Consider the following 13,470-nt stretch of genomic DNA (forward strand, 5'->3'; position numbering starts at 1 on the left):
CTCTGTGGAACCATTTGAAAGTTGCAGGTGTCACACCACCTCGCCCCTAATACCTTGTCATGCTCCCCTGAGAAAAAAAATCCTCCCAAACAACCACAGTACTGCTGGTCCATCTGAGAAAATTAGCCTGAATTCAATGTCATCTAATAAACAGTTCATAATCAAATTTCCCCAGGTGTTTCCAAAATCTCCTTCATATTTTTTTTCTCCCATCCAAGATTCAATCCAGTTCCATACATTGCATTCTATTCTTACATATCTTTGATATTTTAAAATCTAGTCTAGACCCCAGCATGTGTTTTTAAAATATCACTTGTTTTTCACTATGATGACTCTTTTGAAGAAACCAGGCAAGTTGTCTTGCAGAATATCCCACATTCTGGATTTGTCTGTTTACTCAAGCTTAGATTCAGTTAGAAAGAGCATTTTCAAATTCCTGAATATATAGAAGAGATATAATCTAGACTAAATGAATACATTGAACTTAATGGAGAAACCCTCTGCAGTCTCTATTTTACTCCCTGGGGAGTGTCAATAACTTAGTCGCAGAATGGCACCTTCCACGGGCCAGCATTAGGTACCATCTTCCAACAGAAGAAAAATGATTCCACCACAGACTATCTGCCAATACTTGGTGCCACTAGAAGATGCCAGGTCTTAAGAAGAGCAGCCTAAGGTTCTACTGGGGTTTACTTTCAGGCGCTGGGGCAGCTGCTCATGTCAATGACTTGGTTAGGCTGAAATGGCCTTATCTTACCCTGGATATTCTCTGTGATCAAAGTGAAACGTGCCAGAGCCCAAGATCTACTAAACAGTTAATAAACATGGACAAAAATACAGAGCCCCACGCTGTACCAGTGTTCAAAAGCACCCATGGTAGGACTAAAGAAAGGCTGACGTCACCTACCTGCCTGCTTCATGAACTTGCCTAGCGCAGGAATGTCCTAAGTATCATATGCCCCATTTGTTGCAGGGCCTTTCAGTCACGGACAATAAAATGGAAACACATTCAAGCATTAGCAAAAAGTTCAGTGGTGGTACCCTGACATTCGTCAAGGCATTTCCTTAGTTACGCTGATTAGGATTACAGTGTATGACCAGAGTCCAGGATGTCGGAGGTGTTCCAGGGCCGTCCTGCACCCTCCCACCTGACGGGGGAGACCTGCTTTCCAAACACGAATATAAACAGCAGAGCAGACACGGGGTCCAGGAACTACTAACGTGGAGGAGGGCGGGGGACCACAAATCACGGCTGTGGCCCGCACCGGCCTCAGGGTCCTTTCAGGACCCGCGGCCCGGGCCTCACCCGCCGGCTCCACGACCTGCACGCCTCCACCAGCGCCCCGTTACCTGCCCGGCGGAGACGAAGGCAAGCAGCGGCCCAGTCCCCGGTCCGCCTTCCTCCTAGGGAGCCGCTCCCAGGAGCGCCCGGCTCCCGCGCGGCTTCCACAAGCTCTGAGTGGGCTCCCGCATCCACGCGTGTGCGCCCCTCCTCCTCCCGCAGGAAGCGCTGACCCTCGGGCTGGGGCTCCTGCTGTATAGGAGCTTGCGGAGTTGCTCCAAACTCCCCCGCAGCCTATCCGGGCCTCCGTGTCTGCTGCCCCAGGTTCGCGGGACTCGGGTTACAGGTCAGCCTGCCCCTGGAAGGCGGGGGGGGGGGTGCTGTGGGGGACGGGAGGGTCAGCGGGATTGGGACTGCCCCGTGCTAGCGCGGGGATTTGCTTCCATTTCAAGCCGCCCCCCGCACACTGCCCGCAACGCTTCCGCCTCCCAAAAGCGGCTGACCTGTAACCTGCGTCCTGCAAACGAGGGGCAGCAGAGTCGCCTCCAGCACAGGGCGCGGAGAAGATGGGAGCAAATTAACAGGCTCCCAGGGGCACACCCGTCTCCCCGTCGCTGCCACACCCTGACAGCAACGCGTCCGCCTCCCGGGAGCAGGCTGACCGGGAGACTTGCACCCCGCGAACATGGGAAAGCAAGGGCCGCCCCAAGCCGCGGGGGAATACGGAACAAATTCAGAGCTTGCATGGGGCAACCCGTCCCACCGCGGCCCCCGCGGCCCCGTGAACGCACCGCACCCGCCTCCTGGGAGCAGGCCATGACCTGAGGCCGGTCGGAGGTGTTCCAGGGCCGCCCTGCGCCCTCCCACTTGCCTGGGGACCCCTGCTTTCCAAACACGAATGTAAACAGCAGAGCAGACGCGGGTTCCAGGCACTACTAACGGGGGGGGGGGGGGGGGGGGCACAAACCACGGCTGTGGCCCGCACCCGCCTCAGGGTCCTGAAAGGGCACGCGGCCCGGGCCTCACGCACGCCCAACTGCGCAGCCCAGGCCTCACCCGCCGGCTCCCCGACCTGCACGCCTCCACCAGCGCCCCATTACATGCCCGGCGGCGGCAGCGGCAGAGACGAAGGCAAGCGGCGGCCCAGTCCCCGGTCCGCCTTCCTCCTCAGAGCTGCTCCCAGGAGAGCCCGGCTCCCGCCCGGCTTCCACAAGCTGAGTGGGCTCCCGCATCCGCACATGCGCGCCCCTCCCTCTGGGCAGGCAGCCCTCACCCTCTGTCTAGTGCTCCTCATGTATAGGACCTGGCAAGTCGGGCCGGGTGGGGCGGATCTCCATCACTAAAGCCGTCACTCTGGCACCAACCAGGTCCTGGAACTAAGCCAGAACCACCACTCGCCCCGTGTCAGCCCACACCACTCAGCTCCACTCGCAGTGCCCTCCCACCCAGTTACTGCCCCCCCACCAGCCAGGCCCAATCTCCCACCATACCCCTAAGACAGGGCTTCTTCTCACACTGAGGTCCCAGTCCCCACTCCCCACCCCACTAGATACTAAGCTATGGACCGCACACCCCAAGCTCACCCCTCATGCCTCACCAGGACCAACATCCTGAAATGGCCACTGTCTCCCCTCAGCTTGGTCAATTCCACTCCAACCAGCCCCTTACTTCTCAGACTGTCCCTCCTCATGGCGGGATACCCTCCTCTCCAAGTGCACCCCTACCCGGAGCTGAACCCCCTCACCCCTCACCCCCGGGTGGGGCAGGGAAGTCCGGGCTCCGGTCACTATAGGACTGCCCCCAGCGAGGGATCCGGTACAGCTAGTGTCAGACACTACAGGGCTCTGCTGGCCTGGCTGGAGGCGGTTCCAATTCTGGGCACCCTGATCCTTGGCGCTCTGTGCCCTGTCTAAGCCGGTGGGTCAGGGTGGTCCCTGGTTGCCCATCACTAGCCTGTGGGCCTTGGGTGGTTGATGGCCCAGATGGTGATCGGGACCCCTAGGGTGGAGGCACTGGGCGCACGGATATGCAGCAGCGGCAGGGGGTGGGGGGAGCGACTGAGCCCAGGGGATAGACAGCAGGCTGTGGGCTGTGTGCCTGGCCTGGGCTCAGCCCAGGTGGGTTCAGGGACCGTGTCCATTCACCCTGGGACAGAAGGAAGAGGGACAGGAGATTCAAAAGTGTCCATGTTAGGAGCCCAGAGCTTGAGAGCCAAGTAGGCAGCTGTGCTGGCCTGGCCACCTTGGAACCCGCCACGACACTGGTCCCTTGCATCCCGAGAGACTGTTGACTGGCCAATGAGACCTCCCCTGCCCCCCCCCCAATAAAGTTTACAGGCAATTGAAGGGACTTTGACAGGTCATTTTAATCACCTATAATTGTTACTTTGTGGGAGATCAGGTCCAAGTTACAGTGAACCTGGCAGGGTTCCTGCCTGAACCCCACCCTGGGGCAGAGGAGGACCCACCCAGACACCTCTTATCTCTCACCAAAAGGCACCATAGTAGAAAAGAACACACCAGACTCCATGTTAGATCTGTTCCTTTTCCTTTAACCCTGTGCCCTGTTTTCCAGGCTCAGTCTTGCCAGCTCTGCACCTTTTGTACAATGTTGCCTTTAGCCTGAAATAGACAGGAGAGCCTATTCTTGGGGCTCTGACCTTTAAGGATGTTAGCACTTCTGCACTCCTATAAACATAACAAGCTGTAGAATAGAAAACCACCTTTGTTTTGTTGGAGGTTTTACAGGGGCACCATGACCTGACCCACGTGGACAGTGGCAAAGGATTCCCAGATAATCTATTCTGAAGTCAGTCAGTGCCTCATGGTGGGTTCTTGGGTGTTTACTGTTAGGCTGCATGACTCAACCTTATATATGTATCCAATATTACATAAATTGTAAAGAATGCCACCCAGTTTGGCTGCCACCCCCACACCGCCAGAGACAGGAAAGCAGAAGAGCCCTAAAAGCAACCCAAAGCCCCTCCCCTGCCTAAACTACTTTGCCCTCCCCTCCTTCCTCCCCCCAAGCCCTGAACAGCAGGCCTCGACCCAGCACAAGAGCAGGGGAAGCAGCACCAAGATCTAACCTGGTTAGTCAGAGGTCAGTGGGAGACAGCTCATGACCACCCCCACCTCACTGTGCCAACTTAGAGAGGTCCAGCCTTACCACATGACTCCACCTGGGCCTCAGGTGCCCAGACCAGTGGTGGACACTAGCCCAAGATGGATCAGATTCTCTCCCCCAAGAGTCAGAGTGCTCTGAAGACACATACCTCTGGGAAGCCAGGGTCAGCTCTCTTCTGCCAAGTGCATGGGGATGTGGTAAAAGTGAAAAGAGGAAAAAAATAAAAGAACAGCTGTGCAGAGATGCAGGATGCAAGATTTTGTAAATGTAAAGAGGGAGGGGCGTAGCTGCCTTGGTCGTTTTTAGTTCCTGGTTACATCCATACCTGAAACTGTAACTGCTCTTCCTGTCCCTGCAACATCATGAGAAACATCCCTGGATCTTAATCACAAACCTCCCAATTTCTACAGCCTATTTTCTACAAGCCGTGCCTCAAACGCTTTAGCGCCCTTCCCCACCTTTCCCTCAGCTAGCTCCACGTCATTCTCCAGGTCCCAGCTTAAACAGCACTTCCTCCAGGAAACCCTCCTGGACTACTCCGCAAACTTTTGCTCCACTTTTTATGGGTATAAAAGGGAGCACTCTGCACCTCAGCATATTCAGTAAATGTGTTCACTTTCCCGTTAGACTGTAAACACCAGAGTGTAAAAACCACTTCAATCCTACTGCTTAGCACATAAGTCAGGTACACACTCAATAATGTTACTAAATGGATGAAAATCAAGAAACTGGTGGAGGATGTAGAACGAGTGAGAATGATGAACACCCTTCTGATAAAAATGAAGCTGCTTTGACCCTACCTCCCTCACCCCTTCCAAGTTTCTGGTTCCCCCTTCTTGAATCTCCACAACAGGCCCAAGCTGGTCATGACAAACATTGTATACTTTGGTGCCAACACATTCAGGAACCCAGGCTGCAGGAAGCACATTTCCAGGTAACTCACTGTAGCAAAGGAAAGTCTACAGTAGTTCAGGGGGAAAAAATTACATGTTTTGAGGTCTAGACAAATCTCAGTTCTGCTGCACATTTACTGGCTGTGAACCCTAGACAAGTTATCAGAGACCCAGTTTCCTTATATGTAAGTGAAAAACTAATACCTCAAAGGTGAGGATGAAAATGACTGAAACCACAGCACCTAAGGCAAGCTTGCAACTAACGCTAGTCAGCTGCTCATGGTGAGGTCCACGCAGACGTCACCCCTACACCCCACCCCCAGCTCCCACCAGCCATGGATGGGTTCAGAGCCCAGAGCCTGCCCTAAGACTGCGCACCTGAGAGAGAACTTGGAGAACATCTATCCTGTTGGCTTTCCAATGTATGGGAGTCCTAAGAAGTGAAAGAGAAAAGAGGAGCAAATAGGAAGAAAGAGCATCTCAGGGTCACGCGGGTGGGCGGGCAGAGCAGGCTGGACGTGGGGTCGGGTAGCTCGAGACGTCTGTCGGGGAATTTGGTCATTTTCTACTTAGCAGGTACATTACCGCGAGCAAGGTGAGGAATAAACTATACAGAGTTCCCGGAAAATTCAACTTGGATGCTTTTCAAAACAACCTTTTTATTAATGCTTGAGAACTGAGAATATACAAATTAAATTCAGCAGAATGGCATATCAATCATAGCCAACCACCAGGAGCACAATGTTAGGGATGTTACTAACATCAAAATGAATTTTGTTTGCATTTTACTTGCACTCAAAACTGTTCAGAAACTCTGGATTTTCTGTTGCTCATTTAAGATGGTCTCCTCACATCTTTGAGCTCCAAAAACCATACAAGAGACTTCTTTATTAAAATTACATTAACAGTTAAACCAGCACAACTAGGAATCTGGTATGGAGCGTCTGTAGGTGATTTATCGTACTGCTGGTCCTGCCTTTCAAACAGGTGGTACCAATACCCAGCAAAGTCCCAGGGAGGGATGAGGGAAGTGCTAGAGCCGAGGGTAGTAAGGACAAGGTCATGGAGGAGATGAATCTCAGAGGGAGGCTAGGGCGCAGCCTTTCTTGGGGACGGGCTGGAGGGAAACACCACTGGCATCTTACCAGGATGCTCCTCAGGTGCAGGGACTGACTGCCGCGCGCATACTGCATGCAGGTCATTTGTCACGTCCACCTCCACCACATACACACCGAAGGCCAATAACACCTCCAATCAACGTTAACAACAAAAAGCAAAACAGAATCCACATACATTTCAAAATGCCCCTGGAGACGGGGGAAAATCACACCCACTGAGTACGCCTATGTAAGCAGAAAGAAGAGAGAACAAGCACAGAGGGGAGGAAGTCAGAGAGGCAACGAGGGAAACACAAAATTTGATGAAGAACCAGCAGAAAAAGGGCATCCTTCAGTGGCTTTCACCTACCAACTCAAGTCCCAGCTCCTTAGAAAACAAAGTCCTTCAGAACTCGATCCCGCCCATCCCAGCTGCCTCCCCTCCAGCCTTCTCCCCAAGGCGCCCACCCACACCCTCCCTCCCCAGACAACTCCTGGTTTCCCTGAGCAGATGTGCTGTGCTCAGACCTCTGTGCCCTGGTATGCGCATTCTGCTCTACCTGGAGAGCACATCTCAAGGCAAACTCCCAGCCATACACCCACACCCAGCACCAAGGTTTGTGAAGCCAGACACAGGCAGCCCCCCGGCCACCCCGGCCTTCTGCCCCCACAGCACTCCCCACGGGCCTTCCGTGCTCCCACCCAACTGCACCCCGCTGTCTGCAGCAGGAGCTACTGAAGGGCAGGTGCCCCTTGAGTCCTCGCAGGGAACTGGTGCTCAGTGAATTCTAAGTGAATGACCTTGCATGAAAGGTTTTTGTAAAAGGCTAGCAGAGCAAATCACACAGAAAGCAGACAATAGATATTTTCTACTATTGAAAGCATGTATTTTCTCAACTCTGATCTTTGGTTGAGCATCACTTAGGAACCAGGAAGAGATGCTTTACCTCTTCCTAGCTGGGCATCTGTGGGCAAATGAAGTAACCTTGCTGTGTCTCAAATTTCCACTTACTGAAAGGAAACACCCCTGCAGTGTGGGTAAGAGGACTAATTGATATCTGCTTAAAAAAAAAAAAAGTGACAGAAAGCGCTGACTAAACAGTCGTTCTGACTGCCCTGCCGTCATCACAGACATCTTAACAGGACCGGCTACTGTACCATCAGGAATGTGGCACAACGGAATTTTGGTTAAAACTATGTTTTTAGGAGAGCTGAATGTCAACAAACCGAACAGCTTGTCCTCCCGCTGCGCTGTGCTCCCTACAGTCCTCACTACCAATCCCTAGTGACCACTTGACCCCAACTCCGCTGACAATGTGGACTCCTAGGTCTCTGGTCTCCAACCACACCTCCTCCTTCTCTAGCTTGCCCGCTATGGACACCTAAAGTCAGGTATTCCTTCAGCTCAGCTCACACATTTTTTCTCATCTTGTCCTCTCTCAAGGCTTCAATTAGGATCTCTATGGAGATGACCTCACAACCTCTCAGTCACATTCAGAACATGTTTCAAGCTGAATTTATCCAACATAGATACTTAATTAGATGATGAAACATACAGCTTCAACTTCTCTCTTTCATACCATTTTTTCCTTTTTTCCCCAAGTCTTACACATCTCACCAGTCCTCAGCTTCCTCTTCCTTTTCCCACCTCTTAAAACTACTTACTTGCCAAGGTTCCTTCTTTGCTCTTTTGTTCTGTCTCACTGCTTCTTAATCTCTATGGGATAATGAACACTTTGAAAATGTACTAAAAGCTACAGATTCTCTACTAAAAAGATAAACAAGCAGAATATAAGCATACAATTTCACCTAACCAGTGATCTCAAATAAGAATCTGTGTTCATCCACACCAGACGACCACTTACACAAATTTTCATCTCCAGATTCGATGTCCCTCTTATTTTCAGGATGCCTGCTGGATATAGCCTAAAGGGCCAACAGCATCCTAAACTTAACGAGTCCAAACCAGAACTCACTATTTCTCCTTAACAAACCTCCTCTGCCTACAGCATTCCTCCTCTAACAAGGAATGTTTACTGAAAGGAACCACCATGCCCCCAAGCTAGAAGCCTTGGAATTAACAACCTTCCCATACCACATCACCAGGTCCTGTCTCAGAATCTCTATTTAATCCAAATTCCTCTTCAGCCTCTTACCCCATAAGACCTCATCATCCTTTGCTTCATCCCATACCTGCCAGGATGAAAAGTCCACCACTCCTCTGACAAGAGCCCGTTACTTACTCTAACGTCTCCATCTTCTACATTGCTACATCACTTCACCTCTAGGTCACATAGCCTGGTTCTCCACCTCAGTTTTCTCCTGTCATTTCCACCAGTGTTCATGTAGGTTCTCCAAAAATCTCAAAACTGATCATGTGCCTGCCTCGTCTCATAAACTCTGATGCTTCTCCATTGCACAGATATAAAATCAAACTCTGTTCTGCCTACAGAGTCCTCCACAATTTGCCACCTAAGTCCTTTTCCAGGATTGGATTCCATAGCTTAGATTGTCACTTGCACCTATTGTCTTCCTACTAAAACCACACGCACTCGGAAGGGCTCAATTCAAACTCCACTCTTTATATCCTCTACGTAATGATTAGGAAAGGACTTTGCACAGAAAAGGCGAAATTCCTAATGAGCAGATACAGAAAATGAAAAAAAATTTTCTTCCTCAAAATCTTTAAGTCCTTCTGGAAACATTAAGCTTTAAAAAAAATCACTGATTTAAGTATTATTAATATTTCAATCAAGAAATCAAGAAAATAAAACAAAAAATAAAAATAGACAAAAAACAAATTTCTTCTCTATAGCACAGGGAACTATACTCAGTATCTTATAGTAACCTTTAATGAAAAAATACGAAACCAAATACATATATATATATATATACGTATGATTGAAACTATGATGTACACCAGAAATTGACACATTGTAACTGACTACATCTCAATTAGAAAAAATTTAAACAAATAAATAAGTAAATATATCAGTTATTTAAATATCATTAATCTGTCAATCAAGAAATCCTTTAGAAACCCAGCACTGTTAACCAACATTTACTAAATACTAATAAAGCACAATACAAATTAAATTTTTATTAAATATCATCAACCTGAAGATTAAAAGCTATCATCTGGACCCAGGATTCCAATTCCATTATTTGTACTTGGATCTTACTTAAAAAAGGGAAAACAATTACACTAAAAGGACTTGATATTTCATCTAATAGAGACATAAGTCACGTAAGTCGACAGCCGTGACAGAAAGTTACCAGATCTCAATCATCTTCAGGCTAGGAAAAATTCTTATCAGATTAAAAAAACAAAACAAAACAACTTTTCAACTGACGCGTCATGAAACTAAGAACTTTTTCCAGTACACATTTAAGCTTTAATTTCTTCTAAGGGCCCAAGGACGTGATGGGCAATTTAGCACTGGCACCATGGAAGGCGCTGAACCAAAGCCGTCCACGGAAAACGCAGGCGAGGGGGGCAAACAAGACAGTGATTTCGGGGCTGTGCACACACGCCGCTGCGAACCGCTTTCCAGACCACGGCCGGCGCCGCGAGCATCTGAAGGACTTCGCAGCTTCACAGTCGGAAGTCAAGGGAGCCTTGTTCCCGTTCTGCGGGGGTCCCTGGGTGCCGGGGTCCCGGCTGCCACCCCACCCCCCGCGCCCCTCCCCCCTCCCCGCGCCCAGGGAGGGCCGCCCTGGAAGCACCGCGAGCAGCGTCCCAGCCCGAGCGGCCCGGATCCCCCCCTCCCCACCGAGACCCGCGGCGCGCGGACGGCGGGGCAACACGGCTGGGGTCGGGGCCGGGGTCGGGCCCGGGGTTGGTGTCGCGGGGCCGGGCCCGACGCCGCAGCTGCGTCCACCGAGGCCGGGCGGGGGCAGACACTCACCTCACGACGCCGTGGGAGCCCTCGCCGAGGTCGCAGGTTGCTGGAGCGCGGCCCACGTCGAGCACCTGCACGCGGACCGCCTCGGGGCCCGCGCACGCCGCCGCCATGCTGGGCACGAAGCTCCGCGGCCGCCGCTCGGCCCACGCCGCGCCTCCCGGAGAGACCGCGCGGCCGCCGCTGCAACCGCCGCCGCTGGCGGGTGGGAGCAGAGCCGGCGCCCCCGGAGAGACCGGCAGACCTGCCGCCCACTCGACCAACTGCCGCCTGCCCACCTGACGAACTGACGATTGGGTGGGCGGAGGAAGGGGCGCGGCAGAGGAGGGCGCTGGGGCGGGGCCGGGAAGCGCGCGCGCGGATTGGCTCTCGTGGCCTGTGGGCGGGGCTGCGAGCTCAGGGCGGGAACACCTGTATAAACTGCGGTGGGGGATGGGCACTGTAGTGACCCAGCTTGGCATATGGGAAGCCAAGGGCCAAACAGGGGGCCTGCAGCTCTGAGGACACAGTCACCCAGTGAGCATCTCTGGAGAGGAGAGCCCGGTGACCACACTGCGCCCCGGCCCTGGGTCAGAGCCCATGAGCCTCTTCCACCTTTCGTCAGCAGGCTGGCAGAACTGTGACCCAAGCCGAGCCTGGGTGCTTGGTGTGGCTGAGGGGAGAGGGTGAGCAGGCTCGGGGGAGCCCAGTACAGAGAGCAAGAGGTAATTAAGTTACAATGAATCATTAGGGCGGGGCCTTATCCAATAGGACTGATGTCCTTATAAGAGGAAATTAGGTGACAGACACACACACAGGGAAGACCTGGCAAGGACACAGAGAGAAGACAGTCACCACGGGCCAGAGAGAGAGGCCCCAGAGGAGACCAGCCGCGCCCACCCCTTGAGCGCGGACTTCCGCCTCCAGAGGAAATAAACTACTGCGAGGAAGTCAGTTTCTGCTGTTTAAGCCGTTGGTCTGGGGTCCTTCGTTGCAGCAGCCCTAGCGAACCAGTCGGACACCTGCCACCCAGATTTGCTGAATCCCTTTTGAATAATACAAAGTTTAAGTATTATTTTCAATGTCTTCCTACCAATTCATTTTCTAGACGTTTCACATTTTATTCAGCCAGCTCCTGTTGGACTTTTGATTGCTTCCAAATGCTCTCTACTATGTAGAATGCCTCCATGAACATTATTGTTCAAAGGGCGTTTAGTGTGCCATTGAATGATTTCCTTAAAGCATAAATTTTCATGAGCAACAATACTTGTCAATGTGTTTATGGCTCTCTAGGACTACACTAATTCAGAACAATACCAACATCGAATAAAAGCACCCATTTCCTGAAAGCCTTACCAGACTGAAATTCATCATCTGAAGCCACTGCCTTCTGAGCCAGAGTTGCTGCTTTTTCCCACTCCTTGGCTATTTTTCCCATTACTTCAGGGGTCCTGGCACCCCCGTTGCCAGCTCATCTACCTGCCCAAGTTCCTGCACACGTCTAAACTTTGAAGAGAGTTCTCTCTCTCCAGGAAACCAGTCCCAGTTTATCTGGCATGGCTCTGATCTGATCTTCCCTATATTGACTTTTCTCACACTCTAAGCCCTTGGCGCTGAGGTTGTTAGGCAATTGTGTGTAGCAGAAACAGGGAATGAGAGAAGAATGGAAGGTTCTGGAATTCTTGGTGACAAGGGCACTTTAGGCTGAAATAGGGAGATGAAACCAGTAAACGAAATGTGGTTGGATTGTACCTAAGCTGGTCAAGCAAGTTGTGATGGTTGCAGAGGCTTTTATGCGTGCTGGAACACTGGGGCTGGGGATGGGAATGCGAGCAGGTGGTTCCAAATGACCAGCATCCCGGTGCCAGTGAGGAGTGATGACGACTGGGGCCGTCAGGGCAGGCTGGGACCACACAGTGAAGAGTCTGGTTGCATGCTCATGAGTTCAGCTTTTCACCAGGGAGACAAAAGAAGCACTGAAGGATGCATTGTCTGTCCGGCAGCCGCAATCCGCACAGGGGATGAATTAGCAAGGGGAGGTACCAGAGTGAGGAAGTCTGCCAGGACGTTGAATTCCTCCAAGGGAAAGATACCCAGGGGCTAAGTATCCTCCGTATTTTCATGGGTGCTGCGCTGTCTCCTCGGTGAGTGAACTCGTGGTGGGCAGGAGTCCCGGGGTGGAGGACCGTTTTCCTTATGTCCCCCCGAGAGGGCTGCCTCATGTTCTCTGTGCAGTTGTGAATGTACAGAGCCCTTTCCCAGGCCCTGGGCTGGGGGCAGGAAGCATCCAGGGGGACGGGGCCACAGTTTCCTCTAGCTTCAGGAAGCTTCCAGTCTGTGTGAGAGAAACCATAGAATGTCATCATTCAAAAGGACCTTGGAGATCATCTAGTCAAACACCAAGCACCTTGACAGATGGGAAAACAGGCTCAGAGGAGGAAAGTGACACAAGACTGGAATTCAGACCGCCTGGCTCCTGGGCAAGGGCAGGAGCCCCTTCAAACCGTTTTCGATGGAGGGCACAGGGCTCCCGCTCTTGGGAAATGTCCAGCCAGGCATGGAAGGCCCCACATGCAGCCAGCTGTGAAGGGGGAACGCAAGGCCCAGAGGCTGAGCACAGCTGAGTGAGCACGCGGGTGGGGCGTGAAGCCTTAGTGTGAGCCAGACACCGTGACCGTGGCTTTCACCAAATGCACTGGCCGTCCTCACCACTCCTGTGCGAGTTGACATGGTGGTTCTTTCCCACGTAGAAGATGAAAAAACGGCAGCTCAGGCTGATCAGGGTCAGAGCCCTGACTCAAACCCAGGCTGGTCGCCTCCAAAGGCGTTCTCTCCCTGGGGCACCACGCTGCTCCACTAGGAGGCGCTGGTTTGGGGGTGATGGGACTTGGCCCGGCAGCAAGCTCACGTGGTGGGGCAGGAGGGACACGGAGCTGAGAACACACGCTTGGGTCTGCAGCTCAGCTCTGTCCTGCCGCATGGTAGCCCTGGGACTTGGGAGATGACTTCCCCTCTCTCAGACTCAGTTTGCTGTAAAATGAGGTTAAATCTGTCCCACCTACCTTCAAGGTAGTGGAGAGGCTCAACCAAGATAACATGTCAGAAATCTGCCTGTAAACTGTACGGAAAGTGCTGTGGCGGTGAGCGGGAGCCCGAGGCTCGGAGCGTCTCCCGGGGTCTGGCAGCCACAG

General features: G+C 52.2%; 1 long non-coding RNA gene across 2 annotated transcripts in view; it reads right to left on the reverse strand.

Moving 5' to 3' along the window:
- Nucleotides 1–10,570, reverse strand: part of LOC135318774 (uncharacterized) — a 52,859-nt gene extending 42,289 nt beyond the window's left edge. For both annotated transcript variants that reach the window (XR_010377099.1, XR_010377098.1), the window contains exon 1: nt 10,307–10,570. This is a non-coding gene — a long non-coding RNA (uncharacterized LOC135318774). The remainder of the gene's footprint in view (nt 1–10,306) is intronic.
- Between the last annotated feature and the right edge of the window lie 2,900 nt (nt 10,571–13,470).

This window comes from Camelus dromedarius, chromosome 21 (genome assembly GCF_036321535.1).
Source record: "Camelus dromedarius isolate mCamDro1 chromosome 21, mCamDro1.pat, whole genome shotgun sequence".
Taxonomy (NCBI): Eukaryota; Metazoa; Chordata; class Mammalia; order Artiodactyla; family Camelidae; genus Camelus; species Camelus dromedarius.